This window comes from Adiantum capillus-veneris, chromosome 27 (genome assembly GCF_014529385.1).
Source record: "Adiantum capillus-veneris isolate H3 chromosome 27, ASM1452938v2, whole genome shotgun sequence".
NCBI classification, from domain to species: domain Eukaryota; kingdom Viridiplantae; phylum Streptophyta; class Polypodiopsida; order Polypodiales; family Pteridaceae; genus Adiantum; species Adiantum capillus-veneris.
In genome coordinates this window covers 109,644,184-109,658,563 of record NC_140957.1, presented here as the reverse complement: position 1 = coordinate 109,658,563, position 14,380 = coordinate 109,644,184, and positions in this window count along the sequence as shown.

The window sequence follows — 14,380 nt, the reverse complement described above, 5'->3', positions numbered from 1 at the left end:
ACTTTAGAAGATGCACAAAAGCTTATGGTTGTCCTTGAGAAATTTTTCTTGCATAGTGGGATGATTGTGAGTGAATCCAAAACAAAGGTTATGCTTGTGAAAACCAACCATAAGGAGAAGCCATGCATTCTGTACAACAATGAGACACTTGAAGTTGTTGAGAGCTTTAAGTACCTTGGCCTTGAGGTTCCGTCCAATCACAAGTGGCATGAATGTGCTATGCACCGTTTGGAAGCGGGAAATAGAGCATATTATGCATTTGAGAATACGTGTAATACGGGAAACATCAAGTGTTTGGTTCTCAAGAAGTATCTTTTTGATGCATTGGTGACACCAGTTCTTCTTTATGGAGTTGAAGTGTGGGACAGGAGCATCTCAAAGTCTACTTGGAAAGAGTTTGAGAATGTCCAAAAGTGTTTTCTTACAAACTTTCTCCAAGTTAAGACACAAACACCATATATGCTCCTACTTCTTGAGTCGATATCTCTTCCAATTGAGGTTATGCGCATGGAAAGGGTTGTGGAGTACATGATAAAGATGCATCAAAACCCCTCACATTGACTTCCTACAATTGCATGGGAAGCAAGCTTAAAAGTTCAAAAGACACATAAAAGTAAGATCTTGAGCACGGAATGGATGCAAGACATAAAGAAGTGGTTTGGGAGATGGGATGCATTACACTTGCTACATGATGCTTCAATTGACTCGCAAGTGAATGAAGATTCTCTACAATGCCAATGTATTACGGCTTGGGAGAAATCCACTGGGTCACGCTTCATACTTAACACCACCCATATTGCCCCCAACTACAAAACCATGTTCTTCATTGAAAGAGGAAACCGTACTCATACTTACATGCTTGAGCCTATCCCCTTGTCGGCGATACATACTATCGCAGCCATTTGGCTTAGCTCCCATTTCCTTTGATGCGAGACAGGGTGTTGGGGCAATGGAGAAGAGTCAAATCGACTATGCACATTATGGTCATTGCAAGTTCGAGAGTCTGAGTACCACACACTACTAGAGTGCTCAGTTTTTGGTCACATCCGAACTTTCTTCTCTCACATTTTCAGCCATGACTTAGACCTACACAATTTTCTCTCCCAGCCACAATGTGGGTTCTCCATTGCGACTCTCATCACCACAATTTTGCAGCATCGAGAGTCACTCATCAACCATGCACAAACTTACATCACATGTAAGTTTGATCCCATAGGTCATATTTGACCTTCGAGGACGATAATAAAATCTATCTATCTATCTATCGATCTCTCTCTCTCTCTCTGATCTTTTTATATTTCTCTCTCTCCCTCTTCCTCTCTTTCCCCTCTCTTTCTCTCTCTCTCTCTCTAACCTATTGCTATTTACTTCAACCTATTTCTTTATCTATTTCTCTCACAATTCATTTCCTAACAAACCTACCTCTTCCATCCATTTGCAAACAAAGCAAACAAGTTTACAATGATGCACGAGAAGATTGCATCTACTTCACCAAGCAGCCTACGTCAAAAAATCATTAACAATAATCCCTATTACATCAATCGATCAAATGAATGAGGTATGTGCACTTATCTTTATCCTATTGTTTCTATCTTTATGCATGTAAGTGTATGTGTGTGTGTGTGGAGAGTAGAATACAATAAGGAAAGGGGGGGGGGGGGGGGGGGGGGGGATGTTTTGTGATTACCTTAAGTTGTAGAAATGGTTGACCGTTAGGTAAACCCCCTTCAAAGACTCCATCACAAATGAACCAAAACTCCTTTGCAAACGAACTAAAATGTGTGAGTGTGTGAAAGAGAGGGTGGAGAGAGATGGACAAGGGAGAGAGAGATAGAGGGTGTGGGAAGTGGAGTAGAGAGGAGGGAGCTTGGAGCAGGTGAGATGGCGGAGAAGAAGAGGGCAGAGTATGCTGTAAAAATGAGGCATGCTCTGTACTTCTTCCTTTTTTAGGCACCAATCCTTACCGCGGCTATTACCGCAACTGTTACCGCGGCTATTATCGTGGAAATTACCACGTAACGTCATTTCAACGGATACAAACATATCCGAGGTAGCGGCGGGGGGTACAAACCACCCCCCTCTACCCTTAGATACTAATTATGTCATTTTTAGCCTTTTGATTTATTTTATGAGGACTTTTAATTTTTTTATGAGTACTTATTTTGTAGTACTTTTAAATGTTTTTTAAGTGCATTTTTTATTCTTACCCTAAATATTTGTGATTAAAAAATTAATCTATTAAGTGAAAGTACCGATTTGCACTTTATTTTTAAAAAATTGTAGCACTCATTGCACTTTATTTTGTTTGAATTTTTAGTCATTGATCTTTTTTTATTGAAGTATGTAATGGACACTATTTTCTCTAAAAAAAATTTAGAACACATATAGCTATATAGAATTTTTTTGAATTAAAAATCCTCTCTATTTTGCACTTATGCAGGACGTCAACTGGGATGATAGTGGCCCTCTGAACGGCCCTGAACGTGATCGGTGTCTCAAGGACAAACTCCCTTGTCCTTGTGCCAAGTGCAAAAGGGCAATCCCTCGCTTGAGGCGCATTGCATTGGAGCACGTGGAGAATGAAGGGCTTTGGCATCCTCACAAAAATGCTCGGAGAGATGAGAGCGCCACTCAGCTCTCGCTTGAGGAGGTCCACTATTGGTCTGTGTTTGGTGGTGATGTACCGATGCGCAGGGCCGAACGACAAAGACAAGAGCCATTGGACAAATTGGGTGCACCACATGGTGATCCTCCCACTAGCTTTACTTTGACATCTCCTCCTCTGGCGTCTTAGTCGCACTTTGAGGTATAGGATGAGCACATGTTCGACATGTATGATGAGTTACTGGCTCATTCACGCAACGTGTGTGAGGAGGATTCCCAGCCATGCACTCGACGCGCAACGACAATGGAGGACAGATTGCTGGTGAGTGTTTGAACACCTCTTTATGACAGTGCACAGTACTCGGTGCTCCGTGCATCGTTAAAAGTCCTCAACTTGCAAGCAAAATCTGGTTGGAGCAATGCAAGTGTTGATGCACTTCTTGGGTAAGTTTGAAATATGGCTTTTTATACATCTCTCTCGTTTCATGGTGCCTCCTTGAAATTGTATTAATTCGCTTGTTTGTTGTAGTTTGATTGGCAAAATGTTGCCAAAAGATCACCACATGCCTCCAGATCATCGACGAGCTAGATCGTATGTCACTATACTTGGCATGGAGTATGAGTGCATCCATGCATGCATCAACGATTGTATTCTATACCACAATGAGCACGCACATGCTACCTCATGTCCCGTGTATAGGGAAGCACGATACAAGACCGAAGTGAGGGGGGTGCACCTACCCCGCAAGGTATTGAGACATTTTTCATTAATCCCTCACATTCAACACATGTTTAAAAGTAGGTCTATCGTGGAACTTCTTGCGTGGAACGCCAACCACCACTCAAATGATGAAATGATGCGTGTCCCTACCAATTCACCTACATGGAGGCACATCAAAACTCAATGGCGAGAGTTTGGGTAGGAGCCTTGACACTTGAGGCTTGGGTTAGTAAGTGATGGCGTCAACCCTTTCGGCACTAAGTCTACTTCGTAGAGCACTTGGCCTATGGTGATCATCAACTACGATATTCCACCATGGGAGACAACCAAGAAGGGCAATACACTTCTTTTGTTGCTTGTGTCAAGGAAGTACAAAGTGTCAAATATTGACATCTGCCTCTAGCCCCTCATCTGCCTCTAGCCCCTCATCGAAGAGTTGGAGGAGTTATGGAGAGGCATTCCTATTATAGATGTCTCACTTGCAAAGGGGGGGAGAGAAGCCATTGTGAGGGGAATCCTTATGTGGACTCTGCACGACTATCCTGGGCTTCGAGATATTTTTGATATCTCACTTCTCCTTCTCTCTCTATTCTCTCTCCCTTTACTTTGAAGCTTCTCTCTAACAATATGATATGTATGTAGGGTTGTCCACATCGGGTCACAATGCATGTCCTACTTGCGGGAAATCATTGGTAACAGAGAGGCCGTATGCCTTGTGCAAGGTAATCTATCCAAACAACCATTGTTTCTTACCCCAAGGTCATAGCAAGCACAAGGCTCCAACAAATGGGAAGATGCTGTCAGGGGATATGTGTTCGCTATGTGAGCCGGGCAGGCACCAGGCCATCGGCTGTGGGAGGTGTGAAAGAGAGAGAACAAGGGACAGTGATAGCTCTGGCAATCACCGAAATCATCAATTAATTGATTATTACCTTGAGTACAATTTAGTCCTTAGCCAAGGCGGGCTGTTAATAGCACCATCACTTGGATCAGCTGCTAACTAGGAGTTTAAGCTCCCGTTTACAGGATTAACCGGGCCGTTAGTGACACCGGACTTACCAAAATGCTAATTCAATCTTTAACAGATGAAGGTGATGGAATTTTTCCTCTGCCACTTTATCTGCTTCGAATACCTCACGGATTCTACAAGCTTCAATTCAGTTAACTGTCTCGATCATCAAGCTTCAATTCACTCCATTAATTGGCATTCTCCTGCTCTTGACCTCTTGCTTCTTTAGGTTGAGTCACTTGCTTATGCACGAGAGAGAAATAGCCGTATCCTGCTTCAAATCTTCCCTTTCCGGCTTGCTCAAGCCTCGACCTCAATCTGTCTTCTTGCCTTGGCTTGCTCCGATCTTGGTTGCTTGTTTTATATCGACTTTGCTTGGAATGTCCTTTTTCCTTGGCTTGCTCAAGCTTCGAGAGCTTCTTGGTCAAGCTCCTTGCCCGAGGACTCTCACCCAAGCTCTCTGGTGAATTCCCTTACTCTTCTTGGGTTGCTTCAGCTCTATTGCTTCCCACTGGCTTCGAGAACTAGTGTGAGAGAGAGAGAACATGAGCCTCTCTTGCTTACGACCGAGCCTCCTTCTTTTCCATGCCGGAGTTCTCGCCCTTCCTTCCACAACCCTTTTCTTCTTGCTTTATTGCCCTCATTGTTCTCCTTTTCCGCTTCCCTCTTCTCCCTTCCTCCTTTGTTATCCGAGGATGAGAGCGAGAGAGAGCAATCTTTGCTTGTTTGCTAGCCGATGACAAGAGCGAAAGAGAGTGAGAGCAAAGCTCTTTGGTTCCCTGCATTTTTTTTCCAAGCTCTCCTTGCCATCCCCTCGTTACCTCAGCTCCTCGCGTCTCAAGATCCTGCATGCCCTCTCTTGATCATCACCGAGAGAGAGAGCGGCTTTTCTTGTTTGCTAGTAGCCAAGGATGAGAGCGAGGGAGAGGGAGCTTCGCTTCCTTTCCTTCCTTGCTTCTCCATCTCTCTTGCCCCCCTGAGCTCCCAACCTAGCTCGCACTTCCCTCCTCGAATCCTTTCATGCAAAAAGCCCGAGGCTATTAATAGCTTGCCCCCTCCCTTAGCAACGACGGCGGCGTCGTTGCTAGGGAGGCGTAAAAACCCCCTTGCTGACGTGGCAGCGAGTAGCGCGACTAACACGAAAACTGTCGGAACAGGTTCCGAAAGTGGTCGCCCTTGCCTGCTGGGACTATTTTCCTTCTTCCACGCGCTTGTCAGAGCAACGCATAGGCGAGCGCAAGCTCCTCTTCTTCCCCTTCGCTGCCCGCCATTGTGTTTTACGCCATGCCTTTTTCTTTTCTTTGCTTTCCCACACAAAAATATTTAATTAACCTTTTGGGCGGCCAAACGGGCGGCCTTTCACTTGGTTGTCTTTGGGCACCACACCTGATGTTCATTTCAACTGGGCGGCCTTATGGATTTGTAAGGGCACCATATTAGATATAAATCTCAGACCCTGCCCAAGGCAATGCCAAGCACATCATTTTTCTCCAGCAGGAGTGAAGTAAATCCGCAATCAACACGCTCCCTTATCTAGGTCAATCTATGCATGTCCTCTTTGATGATACACTTTTGTATGCTTAAACAAAAAGATCTTTGGGATAAATAGCCCGTCTAGGTGACGACATTTGGAACACGATCGAGAGCCAAAATCTCCCAGATGGCACTCCGACCGAGCTGACTAAACTGGCACGGAACCGACCCCCGGTGAATCTTTAACGGCTAATATCTTGGCGACCGGGACTCGGATCACTGATCTGAAAAGACCGACGCGATCCACAAAGTGAGCACTTCAGGCCCGTGCATTCATTTCATTTATTTCACCTCAGTTGTAGTTGCCCAATCCGGTGCGGATCTGCAATCGACTTAAACTTCAATATACCATAACTTCTTCACTGTAGCTCCTATCGACTAGCCGTAAAGACAGGCCGGTATAGCACTTCAAGCACTGCAGTTCTAGATCATAATCTTTCATCTGTGGTCACTACAAGCGTACTCATTTTTGGCATCATTGAGGCATCTATTGGCCCTTTTAAGCCGCAGATGGAATACATTAATCATTAAGCTTGGCATGTATACAAGCCCTCATCACTGACCATTAATCAAGTAGGCTTTCAATAAGCTTGATCTGCATCTTCTTGGCATATTTCTTAGCATCGGAGCAGAGCTGCACGACATTGACCCCCTCTGGTCTGTGCCAACATCACTTCAATCTGCATCTGCTACGAGTACCTTAAGCTCTTCCCATCATCAGACTCACATAACCGGTAAATATATGAAAAATGAATTAAGGCCTATACCCTATCATCAATGTTCTATCTTAATCATTAGGTAGCTGCCCATCAAAAATCTCTGAACTGTATCTGCCGTATCTTCAAAGCATCGAATTATGAAAAACATGTTAAGTGAACCCTGCCAGACTCAAGTGCTCCAGTTAATGATGCACACGGCTTGACCATTAAGGTCTCTTTAAGGAACCCTGTCAAGCTCAGGTATGCCTTACTCTGTCTGCACACGGAATGGCCGACAAGTCCTTTACTTAAAGTTCTGGTAGCAGAACCAACTCAAAAGATGTGAAGATACTTCAGCAATTATCCAAAGAAGTCAACTGGAAGCCAGCCATGTAATCTTACTGACTGCATAACCAAAAAATCTTCTGACTTAGCGTAATCTAGGAAACAAAACCTTGTACCATGCAACCTGCTGCAACAGATAACTGGTACTCTTCAAATCTAGAACTTTGCACTTTATTAGCCCCCGGGATCAAACGGGAAACTAATCAATTGCCCCATTGTGAGCATTCCTTTAAAAAATGTGCACCATCCTCCAGGATCATAGGGAAGATACAATAATTTCCAATCAGTATAGCATAAACATAAATTAACCCAAAAATCTTCATACAAACCGCCTGGATCATATGGCATATAAGTCAATTGCCTAGGATCATGCATATATCTGTCAACTCCTGGGTCAAAAGCTAGCTCAAAATCCCCTACATCATAGGGTAACATCAGATCCCATATAGCATCAGGTAGAATCAGATACTACCATATCCCCTGTGCAACTGGCTCATCCAATTGTCGATCATCAATCACAGGTAAAAGCATTGGCAATTCACCTTCACTCTCACTAGTATTGGAATCCCAATCATGCATATCTGAATACATCAAGTCTCTGGTAAAACTCTCTTCATTAGGATCAAAAGATGCATTTGAAAACAATTCTCTATCTCGTAGAGGCTCAAAATCAAGTAGTGCATCATCTAACAATTACATAAGTTCATCATCAGTTGCATCGAACAAAATTTCTCATGCATGAATATAGATAGATTGGTATCCTTAGCATCTGTATTTGAGAACCCTTCCAAAGCTCCATCCAATAAGCACATAAGGTCTAGGTCCACTGCTAGAGAAGGTTCCTCCATCTTGCACATCTCAGGTTGCTGTAAACTAAGATTTTCACATATGACATGCATACTAAATACATCTGTTGTAGACTTCTCTTTAAGCCTTTCACCCTCATCCAAATATCTTTGCACTTCTGTAGCACAAAGTTCAGCATGAACATTGAAAATTTCATCTACTGCCCTGTCTGTATCATCAGCACAATGAAACCAATCATATTCAACATCAAGAGATTGCACTTCACTATGCACCCCCTCTAAATCAGCATCATCAAGTTCATGATCATTCTGCCATAGTGTGATTCCTGTGTCACAAATTCTTGATAGAGAAGAAGTTTTCTCCCTCTCTAAATCACCATCATCAAAATTAGGATCAGTCTGCCAGATAGGTAGCTCTAGGTCACAAAAAATTTTCAAAGAAGGAGTCTGCACCGCCTCTGATTCATTATCATCACATTCAAGACCAATTTTCCACTTTTGTAGCTGTGATTCCCAAAAAATTGTCAATGAAGGAGTCTACACCCCCTCTGAATCAACATTTTGAAGATCTTCAAGCACAAACACTTGCTTAGTCAAGTCCTCAAAATCTGGTACATCCAATTTTGATAAATCTGGTATATCAAAAACCATGGTCTTGCTGCTCTCAACATTGGCCCTGCTTTGACCCATAACATATGTATCATTAATCAACTCTTTGGCAAAACCTGCACTAGTATCTTCAATCACCTCTATGGTAGAATTTGTACCAGAAAAAATTTGCTCTAATTCTGGTTCAGTAGAAAAAGTATCAGCTATAACTGAATCTTCCTACATGTCTACTTGAATTTGGTTGCACTCATTTACCTGCAAAATTTCTTCTTGAGCTTTAGCTATGTCACTGTTTTGATTCGCTGATTTCTTTTCTTCATCTACTGCATGCATAGGTTCTTTGCAAAATTCATTATGTATATCCCGAACTGCATGTGTAGATTCTTTCAAAATTTCACCCTGCGTATCCCGAAGGTGTAAAGCCTCACCCTCAAAGACTTCTACTTCATGCAAGGCATCTGTAAACCCCAACTTTTTATACACAGCTTTGACAATGTCTTCATCATTAACCTGTAAGAAGGTAGCATCCTGCACAATAAACTCATCAATCATAGCTTCTAACTTTGATCGTACTTGTCCTCAAATATCTACGTAGTCTGGTAGTCTTGAACTCTGTTCTTGATAGATTTCATACTCCTCATAACGTGCTTGCACAATACCCTCTTTGAAATACTCCCAATCATCATTGCAAGCCTTGGTAACTTCTTGAATCTACTCCTTCACATCTGAACTCACTAACTGCTCAAAAGATTTGATCATCAACTCTTCTGGTATCCCTCTTACCTTGGTCTCCAGCTCATAGCACTCTAGGTAGCTCTCTGGATCATATCCATCAAAGAGTCGTCTTTTCTCGTATACTGTATCTAAAGCTGCATCCAAAAATTCATCCATTCGATTTTTCTTCTTTACGGTCTCTATTTCAAGTAGAGATCCTTAAACCAATTGAAGCATCTTTGAAAAATCTGGAACTGTTGACTTATCATCAAAACCGTTCGCACTTAATCCTGCATTCATCTTCATCATCTGCTCTAAATTCTCCATCTTTACCTCCCACCTCGGATCATTTCGCGTCAGGTTCACCAAAGATGTCGGGGGATATGTGTTCGCTACGTGAGTCGGGCAGGCGCCGGGCCTCTGGCTATGGGAGGTGTGAAAGATAGAGAACAAGAGACACTGATAGCTCTGGCAATCACCGCAATCATCAATTAATTGATTATTACCTTGAGTACAACTTAGTCCTTAGCCAAGGCGGGTTGTTAACAACACCGTCACTTGGATCAGCTGCTAACTAGGAGTTTAAGCTCCCGTTTACAAGATTAGCCGGGCCATTAGCAACATCGGACTTAACAAAATGCTAATTCAATCTTTAACGGATGATGGTGATGGAATTTTTCCTCTGCCATTTTATCTGCTTCGAATACCTCGCGGATTCTGCAAGCTTCAATTCACTCCATTAATTGGCGTTCTCCTGCTCTTGACCTCTTGCTTCTTTAGGTTGAGTCACTTGCTTATGCATGAGAGAGAAATAGCCATATCCTGCTTCAAATCTTCCCTTTCCGGCTTGCTCAAGCCTCGACCTCGATGTGTCTTTCTTGCCTTGGCTTGCTCCGATCTTGGTTGCTTGTTTTATCTCGACTTTGCTTGGAATGTCCTTTTTCCTTGGCTTGCTCAAGCTTCGAGAGCTTCTTGGTCAAGCTCCTTGCCCAAGGACTCTCACCCAAGCTCTCTGGTGAATTCCCTTACTCTTCTCGGCTTGCTTAAGCTCTATTGCTTCCCACTTGCTTCGAGAACTAGCAAGAGAGAGAGAGAGAGAGAGAGAGAGAGAGAGAGAGAGAGAACATGAGCCTCTCTTGCTTACGACCGAGCCTCCTTCTTTGCCATGCCAGAGTTCGCCCTTCCTTCCGCAACCCCTTGTCTTCTTGCTTTATTGCCCTCGTTGTTCTCATTTTCCGCTTCCCTCTTCTCCCTTCCTCCTTTGTTAGCCAAGGATGAGAGCGAGAGAGAGCAAGCTTTGCTTGTTTGCTAGCCGATGACAAGAGCGAAAGAGAGTGAGAGCAAAGCTCTTTGGTTCCCTGCTTTTCTTTTCCAAGCTCTCCTCGCCTTCCCCTCGTTACCTCAGCTCCTCGCTTTTCAAGATCCTACATGCCCTCTCTTGATCATGGCCGAAAGAGAGAGAGCGGATTTTCTTGTTTGCTAGTAGCCAAGGATGAGAGCGAGGGAGAGGGAGCTTCGCTTCCTTTCCTTCCTCGCTTCTCCAGCTCTCTTGCCCCCCTGAGCTCCCAACCTAGCTCGCACTTCCCTCCTCGAATCCTTTCATGCAAGAAGCCCGAGGCTATTAATAGCTTGCCTCCTCCCTTAGCAAGGACGGCGCCGTCATTGCTAGGGAGGCGTAAAACCCCCTGCTGACGTGGCAACGAGTAGCGCGACCAGCACGAAAACCGTCGGAACAGGTTCCGAAAGTTGTAGCCCTTGCCTGTTGGGACTATTTTCCTTCTTCCACGCGCTCGTCAGAGCAACGCATAGGCGGGCGCAAGCTCATCTTCTTCCCCTGCGCGGCCCGCCATTGTGTTTTATGCCATGCCTTTTTCTTTTCTTTGCTTTCCCACACAAAAATCTTTAATTACCCTTTTGGGCGGCCATTGGCCATGCCCTTTTATTGGGCGGCCAAACGAGCGGCCTTTCACTTGGTTGTTTTTGGGCACCACACCTGATGTTCATTTCAACTGGGTGGCCTTATGGCTTTGTAAGGGCACCGTATTAGATATAAATCTCAGACCCTGCCCAAGGCAATGCCAAGCACATCATTTTTCTCCAGCAACACTGAAGTAAATCCGCAATCAACACGCTCCCTTATCTAGGTCAATCTATGCATGTCCTCTTTGATGATACACTTTTGTGTGCTTAAACAAAAAGATCTTTGGGATAAATAGCCCGTCCAGGTGACGACATTTGAAACACGATCGAGAGCCAAAATCTCCCATATGGCACTCTGACCGAGCTGACTAAACTGGCACGGAACCGGCCCTCGGTGAATCTTTAACGGCTAATATCTTGGCGACCGGGACTCCGATCAATGATCTGAAAAGACCGACGCGCTCCACAAAGTGAGCACTTCAAGACCGTGCATTCATTTCATTTATGTCACCTCAGTTGTAGTTGCCCAATCCGGTGCGGATCTGCAATCGACTTAAACTTCAATATGCCATAACTTCTTCACCGTAGCTCCTATCGACGAGCCGTAAAGACAGGCCGGTAGAGCACTTCAAGCACTGCAGTTCTAGATCATAATCTTTCATATGTGGTCACTGCAAGCATACTCATTTTTGTCATCATTGAGGCATCTATTGGCCCTTTTAAGCCGCATCTGGCATACATTAATCATTAAGCTTGGCCTGTATACAATCCCTCATCACTGACCATTAATCAAGTAGGCTTTCAATAAGCTTGATCTGCATCTTCTTGGCATATTCTTAGCTTGGGAGCGGAGCTGCAAGACATCCACCCCGTCTGAACCTACACAGCCTCTGGTCTGTGCCAACATCACTTCAATCTGCATCTGCTACGAGTACCTTAAGCTCTTCCCATCATTAGACTCACATAACCGGTAAATATATGAAAAATGAATTAAGGCTTATACCCTATCATCAATGTTCTATCTTAATCATTAGGTAGCTGCCCATCAAAAATCTTTGAACTGTATCTTGCTATAGAAATGATATTTTATGATTTATTGCAGCTGACAGGTGGAAAAGACTAGACCTAGCTAGGCCTATGCGAATGGATATATATGTATATTGTACATTTTATTATTCAAGTGCTCTTTATGAGCTTTGGCCATTTATGACCGGCCGGCCAGTTTGTAACCAATTTGACCATTCAAAAAATCTATAAATGAAATACGTGCAAGAGGAAAATGGTCACTCTTGCACGGGGGGAGATTTCACCCAGTGCTCGTGTCTAGTCTTCTCTTCTCTTCTCTTATCTCTCGTTGTGCCGGCGTAGCACTCCACTCTAGGAGGTGCGCCTACATGCGCTGTCTTGCTCTTTGTCTCTCCATGTTCGTGTACAACTTGGATTATGCGCCGTGTGATTCGAGGTATGCATATTTTTTCGTTTCATGGCTTGTAGTATATTGTTTTTGCTATATTGCAGGGCTCGCAACGCTTCCGTCTGTAGCAGCGGTATCAGAGCACAGGCTATCTCTCTTGGCAAGATACGGATTGTAGGAAGGAAGAACGTGACAAATTTGGAGCTAAGTACTTTTTAATTACTCATTTTTATTAATAATGATTTGCATGCATGTATTAAGTAGCTATTGCAATATGTATTTTACCTTGAGTGCTTACACGCGTGTTGGAAAAGGTAGGTGTCTGAACATAAGAAATTTCCAAGTTGCAATAGGTTCGCATATAATTGCCAAGGTATGGAGATGTCAATAGAAGAAAGGGAAGAACATTATCATATTGTATGTAAGTATTAGATTAGATAGGAAAATTGCAATGTTCTATGATATCATCGAGCCATGAACACTCAGATTAGGAGTTGTATTAACATTAGCAGCATGGGAACAATACACCAAATAATAATTAAGGCTTTCAAAGGATTACGAGGAATCAAATTAACACAAAAAAATTTCTGAAGAAAAAAATATATATGGATATAAGCCGGCGGAAACAATGGCACTGATTCGTGGGGTGGTGTCTGTGTCAAAGGACAGTAGTCGCGGGAAACTATCCAATAGTAGACTAGTGCTCCATCATTTACAAATTGGGTGGATCTTGGGTCTCATCAAACAGTTAATCGGTGGACGCTCTGTTGACAAAATGAGCAATGAGTCGAAGCATGGCGCTAATGATGGCAATCGAACATTAACGTTGGTCAATAGCAAATGAAAGCCAAACAGATTTTGCTCTAGGCAGCGGCGATTTAGCAAGCTCATGAACTCACTATGCTCAAGCTTGAAGCATTAAGTGTCTATGAGTACAAGCGAGCACTCTCTCTCTCTCTCTCTCTCTCTCTCTCTCTCTCTCTCTCTCGTGGCAGACCAAATCTTACTCCCTGACTCCAACTCCATGCAGCGGTTCTCTTTCTCTCTCTCTTTGGCCCACTGGCGGTCTCTCTAAACTCTCCCATGCCCATGCAAGCCACGAGCTCTCTCTCTCTCTCTCTCTCTCTCTCTCTCTCTCTCTCTCTCTCTCTCTCTCTCTCTCTCTCTCTCTCTCTCTCTCTCTCTCTCTCTCTCTCTGTGGACGGTCAGTTGCTCACCAAGAGTGCTCATCACTTACGTGCGGCAGTGAATCTCTCTCTCTCCACTTCCTCAGTCTGCATGCAACTAAGGCCGCCAGAACACCAGTCAAAACTGAGCCAATTAATTACAGCCAATGAAACTCTTTTATTGAGTTGCATGCAACCCGCCAACTCCAATCTCTCTTTTTCTCCCTAACTCCAGTCGCCATCCACCCTAGTCTTATACCGCTGTTGTTCTCTCACTCCACTCCAACTTGACAGCCACTGTACTTGTCCATCCACTGTACTTGTCTCCCACTGTACTGGTTTCGTGACTCTCCGTCTCGTTCCTGGACCACCCAACCAACCCACCCATGCAGTCGTGAGCTGCCCACAATCACGACCACCTATCACATGATACGCATGCCGGTGCCCACACCCACACAACAACGGCCGTCTCTCTGGTCTGCCTCTCTGATTTGTCTCTCTCTCTTCAGCCCCACCAATCACCTTCTCTCTCTCTCTTCAACTGACAGCTACACAGAACATAACACCACTACACCCTCTCGAGTTTTGTTATTATCTTGAAATGGTATCTTCAAAGAGTTTTGGCCTTCCTCGACGATTTGAAAGGCTTCTTGACAACCAGCTTGAGGCTGTGTTTCCTCCTGGAGCGCACCTTGCTCGGAGAACGATCAGACGAAGAGGAGCCCAATAGCCCCTCTGCATGGTATAGTGACAAGAATGCCCAGCATATACTGCTAAGCAATCCTCTTCACCCTGCCCTTCATTGACAGCATGCATGGTAGTCATCTACGCCTTTGCTTGC